Here is a 10,887-nt window from a genome sequence, read left to right as displayed (position 1 = left end):
AAAGGAAAGATAACAATCCGTTTGCAGCATGATCCTTTCCACAGCTCCTCATACCTCCTTCGGAGAAATAAACCAGATCCCGGAGGGTTGTATTTCTTCCCCCCACCCCATTTTCTAGTTGCCCAGTAAGTTCAGAGAGAATGCCTAGTATAGAAAGCAATTTGTTACATTGTAATGGATAGCAGAGAGGCAGAATAAACAAAAGGGTACATTTATGGAGGAAGTGAAAACAATAAAACCCACATGTCTGTCCACTCTCCCACTTGGGAATGGCAGATGAGATTTGGTTTTAGCACAGAGGAGCTAGTTAGAAATGAAATATAAATGGATTCTGAAATCTTGCCCCCCTTAACAATAGGAGAGATCCACCTGTAGAGGAAACAAAAATATAGATGTTAGCCTGGTTTGTTGGGATATTCTATATGAAACTTCTTTAGCAGTTTGGTGCTCTGATGTGACATTTATGGACCCACTCATTTTCTGAGGAGGGAAGGTGTTTCCAAGTTACTAGGTATTGAATTGCTCTGTGATACTTCCTAGAATCTAGGATTTCTTTTACCTCGAAATGTTGTTCTCCTTCAATCATGATTGGAGGTGGTGGTGGGGATTTTTGGCCGTAAGGGTGACTGTTGTTCCTTTTTTAGCAAACTGCAGTGAAAAAATGGGTGTATTTGCCTAAGATTTTGGGTAGTTCTAATTCTACTGTTACTGTGTGCTCCCATCTCCGTGCCTTTCATCCCACAGGCCAGGCATGCCCTGGGACACTAGGCTTACAGAACACCAAGGCACAAGTGAGGAAAAGTGCAGTGTAGCAGAGCCAGACAAGGAGAGGCCCAGCAAAGTGAGGAATGGTCCGGCATGACAGGTGAGGCTGGGAGGGGTGGGGTGGGGTGAGGAAAATGAGCGGCAGTTTCTACTGCAAATCACCAGCCTGTGCATGCATCGGGTGCCCAGTCGGGTTGGTGTGGGCCAGGGCTGGGGCAGCATAGGCCGTTCCCTTGCCATTTCTGGGACAGCCCTGGGGGACCAAATTTGGACCCTCCCTGGCCCAGCCCCGGCACCTGCTGCTTTGGTGGCTCTGTAGGCAGAGCTGTCAGAGAACTTCGCAGCTCTGCCTACAGAGCCACCAAAGCAGTAGCTGAAAACCGGACATTTGCTGCAATGCACGAGGTGATTGTTTGCCTCCAGCCGGAGGCAAACAATTGCATCATGCTGAAACCAGCCACCGCTGTTTCCCCCCCCCACCTGCCACATGAATCGTGCTGCTGCCATCACCATTCCCCCCCCCGCCATGCAGATCGCGGTGCTGCTGGCGCACCATAAAATCGACCCATGGTCATGGATGTGAGCTCCAGAGGCCTGGAAAATGCTTCTGCCACCCTGATTGGCCATGGGGGGTGCATGAAATCGCCCTGCAGCCCTAGATCTGGGTGGCAGAAGCATTTTCCACATCTCCAGCGCCTGGATCAGGCCGCTTGATCACCGTAAAATCACCCCGCGGCCATGGATGCAAGCTCCAGAGGCCTGGAAAACACTTCTGCCACCTGAATCGGCCATGGGGGGGGGGCAAGAAATAGTTCCAGGTAGCAGAAGTATTTTCCAGGCCTCTGGAGCTTGCATCTAGGGCTGCAGAGTGATTTTGCGCACCCCCATGGCTGATCCGGGCAGAAGAAGTGTTTCGAAAGCCTCTGGAGCTCGCATCCATGCTGCGGTGCAATTTTGCAGTGTTCCAGTAGTGTCAGAGGCCTGGAAACTGCTTTTGCCACCCAGATCTAGGGCTGCAGAGTGATATCATGCCCCACCCATGGCCAATCCAGGTAGCAGATGCCTTTTCCAGGCCTTCGGAGCCTGGATTGGGCCATTGGGGCACCGCAAAAATCTCTCCGGAGGCTTACCTGGACTCATGCTGGCAGCTGCCTCCACCATCCAGCCCGGATCTGCCCAGCTCTTGCAGTTGCCCCCTGACTCTCAGGGCAGAGAGAAAGAGAGCTGAGCGTGCAGGCGCACATGGAGAGGCAGAGGAGAACAGCCTGACCCTACCTCCCTCTGGGGTGATGGTGTAGGTTCGCCACCATGGGACTAATGGATTAAAATTCACATTGAATTATAGCTTGAAAGAATTTTTTTTACAAAAGAATGTATCTTTGGCATTTGACTCCAGACAGACAACATGTACAGAGGGGCTTCTAATAAGTATTGTAAATGCAACCAAAATCCAGGTATATTTTATCATATGTGGAGCATGTGAAAACATATTTGATAAACATAATAATGATAATGCAAAAATACTTAAGATATGAATATCAATGAAACTGAAGCTTTTCTTTTAGATATTATTGACAAACCAATCAAAAAACTATTTGGGGTGCTATTCCTTCACATCATGACCGCTGTGAGGATTGAACTTGCCAAGCACTGAAAAAGAAAAGAGATATCGATGTTGAAGAATGGATTTTAAAATTGACTGAATTAGCAGAGATGGTGAAACTGTTTTGATTAGAGACAATGGGCTAGATACCTTTATAAGGGACTGGAAGCCATTTGTGGACTTTCTACATGTTAAATACAATAACAAATGGTTAACAGAGGGATTTGAAGATTAGTGTAATGTTTGGGCTAACCTGTTGACTTTTCTTTTTTTGTTGCTGACACATTGGGAAATGATGCAATATTTCCTTCCTTTACTCTATCCACAGGGAGATTTTCTTGTAGAATGCACAAATTTTGTCTTCCATGATAAAAACATTATGACTGGGGCCCTGCAGTGACCAATTAAGTTCACTAAGCTTTTTAAATATGTCAGCCAAATAGCCAAAGCAGGAAACCCAGAAGACATTTTCAAACTTTTCTGCTAGGGGTGATGAAACATTCTTCAGGAATAGGTGCGATTCATCTTGTAATTCAAATAATCTCGATAATGTTTCACCTCTCGACAACAAACGTACTTCTGTATGAAAGAGAAGAGTGCTGTGCTCAGAATCCAAATCGTTGCATAATTGTCAGAATAAAAGTCTATTCACTTGTCGGCTTTTGATGAATTTATTATTTTTGCAGCATCCTCCAAAATCTCATGTAAAAATGGGCTCATCCATTTGAAGCAAGTGCATGTCTATGCAAGATGCAATGATTTGAAACAATAGAACTGTTTCTTGTCTTAGCTCATGCTATCATCACGCCCGAAGCTCTTACCATTGGAATAACTTGCTACACACCAAGTCCATAATATTCCATGTTCACTGAAAATATTGTCAATTATTGTGAATATTTCTTTCCCAGTCATTCTGCCAGGTAGCGGGTAGCAAAATAATACATGTTCCAGTATATCATCCAAATCAGGAACATGCACAAAGAAAATTAATTGCGCTTCACCAGTGATGTCAGTGTTTTCATCCAATTGAAATGCAAATTTTTCTGCTGCTGTGATCTTTTCCACCACTTGCTGAGTAACGTCTGTGGCCATATCTTGTATTTGTCTTTGGACGGTATTGTCAGAACATGGAATGTATTACAAATAGCATCAGCCATTTTTTCATCAAAGAAAATTGAAATAATTTCAGTGGCAGAGGGAACCATGACTTCTTTAACAATTGAGTGAGTGTCAGAATCCATTTATATCCCATTCCTAAATCCTTATCTGTATACCCCACAAATCTCACCCCTCACTGGATTCTGCCATTCCCAAGGAGGAGAAGAGAAGATGTTAATTGGCCATCCCTATTCATTAGATGCAAGGTTTATTTAGCCTGCCTGGAGGCCGTCATCAAAGACCAGGGAAAGAATCTTTCAACTGAAAAGAACAAAGAAAGGGGGGGGAACAGATTTTGGTTTGTATCTCCAATTGGAATCTGAAGGGGAGGAAGTAAATGTCTTAAAGTCATGGAAGATCCCTTTTCCCATGGAAGGTTTTGACACCTGAACCTTAATTGATCCGGGACTGACCAAATGGATTGAGGGGAGGGGATTTTTACTCAGGGGCACTTTAAAAGTATCAATCTGCAACACAGTTTCCAGATCCTGTCTAGATTTTCCACTGACAATCATATTTTAGTAAAAGTTCCTGCTTGGACAATCCTTTCTCCAAGAGTTCTTCTTTCCTAAGACGTGGATTGGGGTGGGTCCTGACATTAGACAGGATCTGCAGTGAGAGTCAACCTGGAAGGAAAAACCTTACCAGGGGACTTTGCAAAAAATACAATGTCTAACGACGAAGCAAGGGAGGAGGAAAGCCCCATGGAAAGGGGGGTTCCCCCCAAACGAAACCCCACCAATGGTCGGAAGCTGAAGCATCATATTCATCTGGGGAAGAGGTGGTGGAGATGCATGACCACAAACTGCAGTGGTCAACGAGCATTGGAAGGAAAAGTGAGTGGGAAAAGGCATCTTGGAAAGTGACCCTGAGGCGGGGCAGCCACCAAACCGAATGGAGGCAAGAGATGGAGAGCTCCCTGCACATAAGTGAAGAGGAGCGGATCCTAGAGAAAGCTATTGACCTGATGAAGAAAACCCTTAGCTCACTAAGAGAGGAGAAAGCTGAATACCGCAGCTACAGCAGGGCCTGGGGCCACAACTGGAGAGACAGTGGGGGGGATCCAGAACCTGCTACCCTTATCGCGTCCGCAGATAATCGCCCGGCCGCCCTGTTTAGGGTGACTCGCTCCCTCCTGAATCAAGAGGTGAGGGAAGAACCCTTGCAGGGTCGTGCCGAGGAGTTTAACCAACATCTGTCGGACAAAATCGCTCGGATTCGGACCGGTCTGGACTCTGACTGGGCAGAGTCTGGCGATCAGGACGCGGGCGGTCTTGTCAATATTACCTGGGAGGAGTTTGATTCTGTGACTCCGGAGGAAGTGGACAGGATCATGGGGAGGCTGAGCTCCACCACATGTTTATTGGACCCGTGCCCTTCCTGGCTGGTTTATGCAGCCCGGGAGAGGACACGCAGCTGGTTCCAGGCAGTTATATCGGCTTCTCTGAACGAGGGTAGCTTCCCCGCCGTCTTGAAAGAGGCAGTGGTGAGGCCTCTCCTCAAGAAGCCTGCCTTGGACCCAGCTGTATTGAACAACTTTCGTCCTGTCTCCAACCTTCGCTTTCTTGCGAAGGTTGTTGAGAGTGTGGTGGCGCATCAGCTCCCTCTGGTCCTGGATGAAGCGGATTATCTAGACCCGTACCAATCGGGTTTCAGGCCCGGGTACAGCACGGAGATGGCATTGGTCGCGCTGCTGAATGATCTCTGGAGGGCTCGGGACAGGGGACATTCCTCTGTTCTAGTCCTATTAGACCTCTCAGCGGCTTTCGATACCATTGACCATGGTATCCTGCTGCGGCGTCTCAGGGGATTGGGAGTGGGAGGCACGGTTTTACAGTGGTTCTCCTATCTCCAGGGACGTTCGCAGTCGGTGTTGACAGGAGGGCAGAGGTCGACCGCGAGGTCTCTCGTTTGTGGAGTTCCTCAGGGGTCGGTCCTCTCGCCTCTCCTGTTCAACATCTATATGAAACCGCTGGGTGAGATCATTCGTGGTTTTGGAGTTGGGTATCATCAGTACGCTGATGATACCCAGCTTTTCCTTTCGACCCCAAACCACCCCAGTGATGCCCTCAACGTGATGTCCCGTTGCCTGGAGGCGGTTCGGGTATGGATGGGGAGGAACAGACTTCAACTCAACCCCGACAAGACTGAGTGGCTTTGCATACCTTCATCCCGGGTTTATTCGGATATTCCACCTCTTTCTATGGGGGGGTGAACTATTACCCCCCGTAGATAGGGCTCGCAACTTGGGAGTCCTCCTAGATTCACGGCTCACCTTGGAAGACCATATAGGAGCTGTGACTAGGGGGGCTTTCGCCCAGGTTCGCCTGGTGCGCCAGTTGCGGCCCTATCTAAGCCGGGATGATCTATGCACGGTCACTCACGTGCTCGTGACCTCTCGACTAGACTACTGCAATGCTCTCTACATGGGGCTGCCCTTGAGGACCACCCGGAGGCTCCAACTGGTACAGAATGCAGCTGCGAGAGTTGTGTTGGGAGTCTCCCGATACTCCCATGTTACACCTCTGCTCCGTGAGCTGCATTGGTTACCAGTTGTCTTCCGGGTGAGATTCAAGGTACTAGTAATGGTGTTTAAAGCCCTTCATGGCAGGGGTCCGGAGTACCTTAGGGAACACCTGCTGCCGGCATCAACTTCCCTCCGCCCTGTGCGTTCCCACAGAGAGGGCCTCCTCAGGGTGCCACCGGTCAGAGAATGTCGATTGGTGGCCCCCAGGGGGAGATCCTTCTCTGTGGGCGCCCCAGAGCTATGGAATCAGCTACCGGTTGAGCTCCGGACAGCGCCCGATCTTCGCTCCTTTCGCCGTGAGCTAAAAACATACTTTTTTGAACAAGCTGGCCTGACCTGATGGGGGACTGGGGGGGTCGTTATTGTTATTTAATTGGGGTTTTTAAGATGTATTTTTAGTATATGGGCATGTATTTAATTATTTTTTAACTTTTGTAATCTTGTATTTTTATTCTTGCCCTGTTCACCGCCCTGAGTCCTTCGGGAGAAGGGCGGTATAGAAATATTATTAAATTAAAATTAATTAAAATTAATGAAGGATATGCTATCCCACCTATCAAAAGGAAGGATTTTTACCAAACTAGACTTGAGAGAAGCATATTATCGCATTAGGATTAAGGAAGGAGATGAATGGAAGACTGCATTTAATTGCCCAATGGGTTGCTACCAGTTCAAAGTACTGCCATTTGGACTGCAAGGGGCCCCTGCAGTCTTTATGCAATTAATTAATTACCTGCCACCCAGAGGATCAATTTCATGCAACTGTGCCATGATACAAAATCAGCAGAACATTTCGGGTTTGTAAAAACCTTACACTTAACTAAAAGGCAATTTTGGTGGCCATCCATGAAAAAGGACATAGAAAGCTATGTGGGCAGCTGTCAAATCTGCGTGATGGCTAAGAGGCTGCAAGGGCAATTGCAAGGATTTTTACAACTGGTGGTGAACCCCTCAGCCCCATGGAAAGAAATAGCCATGGATTTTATAGTGGAATTACCAGAAAGCAGCGGGAACACTGTAGTCTGGACTGTCACAGATCTGTTTTCCAAACAGGTGCATTTCATACCTTGCAAAAGATACCCACTGCAAAAGCCTTAGCAAAACTTTTCATGCAGCATATTTACAGATTGCATGGGGCACCACAACGCATCATCTCTGATGGGGGGGTGCAATTTACATCGGCATTTTGGAAAGAATTTTTATCTCTTTTAGGAACCACCCAAGGACTAACATCTAGTCATCATCCTCAATCGAATAGTCAATGTGAAAAATCTAACTCAGTACTTGAGCAATATTTAAGATGCTTTATTAATTTCCAGCAAACAAACTGGATGGACCTACTGCCTTTCGCAGAAGTGGCATATAATAATGCTGTCCACTCCAGCACGGGTTACACTCCTTTTCAAGTACCTACCGGTCAAAGTTTCAACCCCATGCCAGAAGTAACCCCAAACGAACTGGTAATTCCCAAACTGAAGGAATGGATTGCTCAATTACAAAACATCTGGCCAATCATTAGGAAAGCTTTAGATGAAGCTAGACAAGCATACAAGACACAGGCGGAGAAAAAGAGTCGATCCCATACCATTCAGGGTGGGAGAGATGGTATATTTATCCACAAAATGCCTTAAATCACTACAACCCTGTAAAAAACTTGGACCAAAATATATTGGACCTTTTCCAATTAAAAGAATCATAAATCCAGTAACAGTTGAATTAGGACTACCCAAAAATCTTAGGCAGATACACCCAATTTTTCACTGCAGTTTACTAAAAAGAGAACAACAGTCACCCCTACGAACAAAAACCCCACCACCACCACCTCCCATTATGGTGGAAGGAGAACAACACTTTGAGGTGAAGGAAATCCTAGATTCCAGGAAACACCATGGAGCAAGTCAATATCTAGTAGCTTGGAAACACCTCCCCTCCTCAGAAAATGAGTGGGTCAACAAACACTACGTTAGAGCACCAAAGTTGCTTAAGAGGTTTCATACAGAATATCCTAACAAACTGGGCTAACATTTATATTTTATTTCCTCTACAGATGGACCTATCTTTCTTTTAAGGAAAGCAGATAGTCAGAATCCATTTATATCCCATTCCTAAATCCCTATCTGTATACCCCTAAATCTCACCCCTCACTGGATTCTGCCATTCCCAAGGAGGAGAAGAGAAGATGTTAATTGGCCATCCCTATCCATTAGATGCAAGGTTGTTTATTCAGCCTGCCTGGAGGCCGTCATCAAAGACCAGGGAAAGAACCTTTGAACTGAGAAGAACAAAGAAGGGGGGAGAGATTTTGGTTTGTATCTCCAATTGGAATCTGAAGGGGAGGAAGTAAATGTCTTAAAGTCATGGAAGATCCCTTTTCCCATGGAAGGTTTTGACACCTGAACCTTAATTGATCTGGGACTGACCAAATGGATTGAGGGGAGGGGATTTTTACTCAGGGACACTTTAAAAGTATCAATCTGCAACACAGTTTCCAGATCCTGTCTAGATTTTCCACTGACAATCATATTTTAGTAAAAGTTCCTGCTTGGACAATCCTTTCTCCAAGAGTTCTTCTTTCCTAAGATGTGGATTGGGGTGGGTCCTGACATTAGACAGGATCTGCAGTGAGAGTCAACCTGGAAGGAAAAACCTTACCAGGGGACTTTGCAAAAAATACAATGTCTAACGACGAAGCAAGGGAGGAGGAAAGCCCCATGGAAAGGGGGGTTCCTCCCAAACGAAACCCCACCAATGGTCGGAAGCTGAAGCATCATATTCATCTGGGGAAGAGGTGGTGGAGATGCATGACCACAAACTGCGGTGGTCAACGAGCATTGGAAGGAAAAGCGAGTGGGAAAAGGCATCTTGGAAAGTGACCCTGAGGCGGGGCAGCCACCAAACCGAATGGAGGCAAGAGATGGAGAGCTCCCTGCACATAAGTGAAGAGGAGCGGATCCTAGAGACATCTCTACAGTCCATTTTATCCAATCTGTTTTCTTGTCCTCAGGTTTATTTTGTAGTCTTAAGGGATAAGTTGTTTTTTCCAATTTTTGTGAATTTTTTTCCACTAGGATTAAATCATGTTTCCTTTTTTGTTAAGTTCCATCTTTAAGTCTCTATTCTTAGTTCTATATCCATTTATCTGTTTTATCTGCTCATTCTTTGTTGTTGTTTTCTGGGCATTGTTTTGTTGTAGAGTTAACGTGGAAATAGATTGATTTATATTTTCAAAGTTGTTTTGGATTTCTTTGTGGTTTAAAGTCACTGTTATTTGAATTAGTTGCAGTATACTATACATCTCCTCCTATGAGGTATTTATGTTTTCTTGATATGTTCTTTCTATATGTCTCTGATCCATGGTAGCCAAGAATTTGAGTTTTCCTCTTTCTTTCTTTTCTCTGCAAATAGCTTTAGAGTCCCAATTAGATAGATATTTGTAATCCAGATAGTTCAAAAAAGATTTTTTCCCTGAAATTTATAATTCTCTCTTTGTCTACAGCCCAGATTATTGTCTTTTTTTGTCACAATTGTTTTGTTGTTAAAGCTTTGAAGGTCACAGACACAATTAGCTTTTCCCAGATTTTGCCAAGTCTTATATTAAAGTCATAGCTGTCATAGTCTTTATCTGCCACTAGGTGTCAGAAACTATTTGTTTTTCAATTTCCAAAATTAACAATTATCTTTAAAATGAGAGTCTTAACTATTCAAACAATTTTAGATTTATAAAGATTTGAGATTTAAGTTTCAGGTTTTATATTTATTTCACTTCCATATATTTTGATCCTCCATAAAAAGATTAATTTGCCGCTTCTGTTAGTATAAGGGTGGGGTGGAAATCCCCCTCCTTCCCTTTCGGAGGTATTTTGCTTCTTGGGGATCTTTTCCAGGAAATTAAATGTAAAATAGAAAAGAGAAGATTGAATTTCTCACCCAGTTTCAAGCACGCTGTTCACAGTTGTGCTGGTTAGTGCTTTTGGACTTCAGTTGCTAGTAGCTTGAGCTGGTCTATGCAATATGGCCAGCCTTTCTCCTGTCGGGTTAGAAGGCTTTCCTCAAGTTGAACGGAATGGCCACTGCCATTCCAGAATCGCTGGAGCACCCTTCTTTTTTTGTCGCCTCTCTGGGGCAACTGGCAGGGCAAAATTAGCCACGGGGCTGTGGAGAATCTGCAAGCCCACGACTGGTCACTACCATGCAAAACCGGAAGTCCACTACAGTGGCCATTTTTAACTGCAGGTGTGGCAAGCTAAGAATAGGGACTGCTAATTATTCCAGACCTCTGATACTTACTGGAAGGGTGACTGATTTGCTCAAAGAGCTGGAGAACTCTTTGTATGACAAGCATTATAATGTAAGGATATTCATCAGGTAGCCCCAGAGGGTTTCGGGATAAAGCTGCATGGAAGTGCTTTGAATCTTCAGCAGTACAGGAAACAATGTCACATTACATTTTCTTTCTCACTGGGAGTTTTTAAAAAATCAATCTAAGAAAGAACTTGTTCCAGATTAGTAGGATGTGTGTCAAAGATATTGTCAAACCACAGGATTTAGAGTAACTACTGTGTCAATAATTCAACTTCCTGGGTGGTCATAAGACATTACTGGTTTTTCTTGTTTAACATTTTCTTTTCCCATTTTAACTCAGCCCTCATTAAGGGTAACCCTTTCACCTTAGTAAAATGTTGATCTACCTGTAGGATAAAGCAGGTGGACTTTGATCACTTCTAATAGAGCTCCTCTTGAATATGATTTTAAGTGCTGAAAATCTTCTGTAGTTGGAAAAACCTTAGAGGCTAAGGAAGATCTTAGCCATTTCTTTCCCTGATATAAATAGAAG

This window comes from Vipera berus, assembly GCF_964194415.1.
Source record: "Vipera berus genome assembly, chromosome: 7".
Lineage (NCBI taxonomy): Eukaryota > Metazoa > Chordata > Lepidosauria > Squamata > Viperidae > Vipera > Vipera berus.
Note: the sequence above shows the minus strand (reverse complement) of the source record.